The 4,380-nt window shown below is 41.7% G+C and overlaps 1 protein-coding gene across 1 annotated transcript in view; it reads left to right on the forward strand.

Moving 5' to 3' along the window:
- Positions 1-444, forward strand: part of actb2 (actin, beta 2) — a 4,231-nt gene extending 3,787 nt beyond the window's left edge. Inside the window, exon 6 of the mRNA XM_026362877.1 lies at positions 1-444. This exon is cut by the window's left edge and continues 349 nt beyond it. The gene's annotated coding sequence lies outside the window, so the exon portion shown is untranslated.
- Positions 445-4,380: the final 3,936 nt, after the last annotated feature.

A 4,380-nucleotide genomic window follows, 5' to 3' on the forward strand; every position in this document is an offset into this window, starting at 1 on the left:
AAAAAAAAAAGCACCCCACGGTTCTGCAGCTGGGGGACTTAAAAAAAAATGTACATTTTGTTTTTCTTTGAGTCATTCCAAATGTTTGTTAACTGCATTGTTCAGACACATGATTCCAAATGTTAACTGCATTGTTCAGACACGTATTTGCCTCTGTGAAGGCTGCCCAGTGGTTGGAGCATACTTAAACATGGTTGTAGTATCGCTTGTATGTAAATTATGTCTGGGTTTTTTGTACTTTCAGCCTTAAAAATATCTTGGTCCTGTTAATTTTTTTGTTTTTGTTATGCAAAACCCGATTGTGACCTCTTCTTCCCCTGTTGGAGGGTCGATCCGCTGGGTGGGGAAAGGGGTCTCAATGTGAAACATGGGGTGCCAGACCGGTGGGGCCAACCTGTACACTGACTGAAACAATCCCAATAAAGTGCACATGTGTTCCGACAACGTTTGTCTCTGGTGTGTGTTTTAATGTGACTCTTGAAATCTGACAGGTAAAGGACAAGATGTCTTCATACTTTTAGTTTTTCAGACTCAAACCTAAAACAGCCTAAATCCTGAGGTGTAATGCTTCATCTTAACATTTAAAAACTGTAGCATCAGTGCTTAAGATTTGGCTCTTGCCATAGAAAGTGAATTGCAGCATTTAAAATGATTTTATCTAAACTGGTCTTAATCACCTGTAAATCACTCATTTGGCTCAGTTTTGCCTGTTAAGTCTAACACGATGACATAACTTGTTTATATCCTCAAACTGAACTCCACAAGTAAATGTTTTCACTTAAGGGCACATGTCAAGTCTTGACTTGAAGGTTGGCTTGTGAACCTGGACAAACCTCAAACAGTCTTAACATGAAGATGCACCTGTAATGTTTAACAGAGCCAGACTTTGACAACTACTGTTTAATTGCAGCAGTAAAAATCTGTTGGATTATAATGCAGAAAATGTGCTGCAATCATTTAGTAAATCAACAGTCAGGAAAACTGAGTACTATCTGACACTGTAATACTTTATACTACAGTGTGTATAAATGTACATCACCAATAGCCTGAATACAGCCTTTATCTCTAATCAAAATTCTGCTTTGTAATTTACTGTAAATGTCTGTCACACAATACTGTAAATCTGTCCTACAGGCAGCAGGATTTAATAGCTTCATGCTTTTGCACTGATTCTATTGCAGCTAAACAGATGGAAGCATAGTGAATGGGTCTGCACAGGTCCAGGGGTACAAGAGGTGAGGGGCCTGTGTATGAAGTGGCTTGTGAATCACAAAGTAAAATGAGCACAGTGAAATACAGAATGAGCATAAATAGAAAATGACCCCTACTCCCAAAAAACAAACATAAATATACAAAATACAAAACAAACATAAATATACAAAATACAACTGAATAAAATTAACAAAATGTGACAAATTCCTCCTAAAAAGATAAAGAAAACCAAACCTTGACTCAAAATGATCAGGAACAATGAACAGAAAGACCAAACTGATCGATAACTCACAATAAATGACTAAAACTAAAGAACCAAATAATGAACAATGATCAGGAATAGATACGAAAAGACCACACAGACACAAACTTATCCCAAATAAAGACAATAAAAAATACAAAGAAATGCCTGAAAATAGAAAATAATGACAACAAAGAGACTGAAAAAACTAATACTGTTAAAGTTCTTGTAAAGAGACACACAAACCAACATGACACGACCAAAAACAGACACAAAATGACAAAAAAGGAACTAAATTTGTACAAAAAGCCTCAAAATGTTCCTAAAGAACCCAGATTAAATCAGGACAGGGTTACACAAAGACGTCACCCACGATCTGAGATCAATCACCAGTTGTCACAATGTCAATAAAAACGAATCTCAGGTGGTTCAGTCTGACATCACTGTGGATCAGTGTTCTCAGGGGATCATGAGATCATTAACCAGAAATGATGTGAATGAGTGACTGAGGATGATATTTAACACTTTAATGAGGGGAATGTTGTTTTTTTGTTTCTTTTGTTTTGTGTGTGTGTGTTCCTAAAGGACAAACCTTCACAGACAGTGTTCACAGTGACTGTTGGTGAGTCTCTGGCTGTGAATGTGCAGCAGTTGTGCACTTTATACAGCAGGTGGCGACGGAGACGTATGTTAATTTCTATTCAAATCAAGGAGCGACTCTTCTGCATTTCTCTGCATCTAAACACTTTAATTCATATCTAATCGAATGCAGAGAACTGAACCTGAGTCCACGCTTTGCATGATGGCTGTTATTGGGCTAATGGACTGTGAGTGTGGACATGTGCAACCGACACAACGCTGTGTTCAATCCAGCACTAAAACCAGGACCATGAATAAAAGATGCTGATGCTTTATTCCTAGAATGGCGGAAAAAAGATCCTCAGCGGATATCCGCACATTTCCTGTCCACATCTGAAAGCAGATCTCCACATTTGCATATTACAGAGATGAAAGAGGATAAGAAGGAGGGTGGCGGGCGCTGCCCTGCCCTCATGTTCTATGCATCATATCCTGTTTCTGTGTATGACACCACCACATCTGACCAAAGTCATGCCGCATCCATTAGTCAGGCTGTCCCACTTCCATGCAGCGTTCCAGGCTGCGTGGAGACACCTCATGATGTACGATGATCCTGGAGTGCTGTGCACATGTGTACCAGAGTACATGTGTGCACTGATATGACTTCATCTAATAAGTCAGGCTGTGAGCAGCCTGCTTTGTGCATGCACACACACACATACACACACACGTTGCATATCAAGTGTGTTTGGTATTGGAAATTTATTCCATCTCGCTGCAGCCGCCCCTGTGATTCTGCTGAGGCTGCTTCTCTCTGATATCCTTTTACTGCCACGCCAGCAAAACACTCACCACCAAGGAAACTGTGTTTGGCATGCGTGTGTGTCTTTGTGTGGATGTTGAGGTTACCGTGCCTGTGTGTGTGTGTGTGTGTGTGTGTGTGTGTGTGTTTCCTGTGCAGGTGTGAGCTCTGCAGGTGTTTGTGAATGAGCCTCTCCAGCTTCCAAACTGTCTATAACAGCACAACGTCTTCCCGTGAGAGACGACACAGAGGGGGACCAATTTGTCAGAAAATGAGTCTCACTGTGTTCCTCCATTTACCACAGCTGTGCAGCTTCACTGCACCTCCTCTGGTCGGGTCACCGATCCACCCACCTCCCCCTGCATGCCACTCTCAGCTCCCTACACCAGATGGAGCCACTGCGCTCTGCATGAGCCTTATGGCCTGTAAAGTAGGTGAAAGGCAAATAGAAGGCTACCACAGCTGACAGAAGGAGGCCAGCACAGAATAATAGATCATATTCATGTGCACAAGCTTCTCTGTGATTCTACTGAGGCTGACATGTTCACTGATGGTCCTGCTCCCTTCCTCACAGTCATCCCACTGAAAATTATCTTGTTTGATTGACTGACTTAATGTTAAGGCGCTGACTGACAGGAGGTTATTAAAACTGGTTGTTTGGCTCATCTTTCTCCAGATAACATGTTGTTTTCTCCTGTTTTTATTTCCCTGTCAAAATATATTATGTACCCATGATGCAGATGTTCCCACCTACCACAATCCTGGGTAGGAATGTAGACTTGTTATAAAAAGAAAATGAGAAGAGCCAAAGCAAAGACGTGTCAGCGGTGTAAAGATGCACGGAGGCATTTTCTCTGAGGTTTTAGGGGCCCTGACACATCACCAATGAACTTTTACTCAGCAGCACATGTGTCTGTTGCATCAAAGTTTCCTCATGGTTGTGGCAAAGCTGGATGGGTTTTTCTCAAGAAAAAAAATCGGTGATTTCCCAGAGCTTTAACCACACGGCCGCAGAACAAGCACCAAAAATACACACCCTGCTCAGTGAGAGGTTTGCTTGAGCACCCTGCGTGCTCACCCTCCCCTCCCAACACTCCCCCATCCCCCATCTTGGTTCAAAGCTGTGGCAGATGGGAATCTCTTTGCATGTCTTTGCCTTGGTACTGTTTTCCACAAATACGCTCGCTTTGGATTTGATTTAATTCAACATGCAGCATCAGTTCAAATTGATCCAGTAAATGTTGCCAACTAGTGGTCTTGGATTTGGCTCCATGTGGCAGAAATGAGGGTCAACTTAATTATTTTATTAGCTCTGGCTACAGCGTGCACATGTGGTGGATCATGCTGTAATGAATCAATTAATCACAGAGCACAGAAGCAAAAAAATATATGCAGCCATGTCACTGTCACAGCCCATCGTACTGAAACTAGCTGCAGAAATACAGAGCATCACCTCATCGTACAATCATGAGTAAACAAACCGATCTAGATTTTCTTTTCCTTTAGTTTTATGTTCACCAGGACAGCGTGAGTGTGTTTGTCCACA

This window comes from Anabas testudineus, chromosome 8, assembly GCF_900324465.2.
Source record: "Anabas testudineus chromosome 8, fAnaTes1.2, whole genome shotgun sequence".
NCBI classification, from domain to species: Eukaryota; Metazoa; Chordata; class Actinopteri; order Anabantiformes; family Anabantidae; genus Anabas; species Anabas testudineus.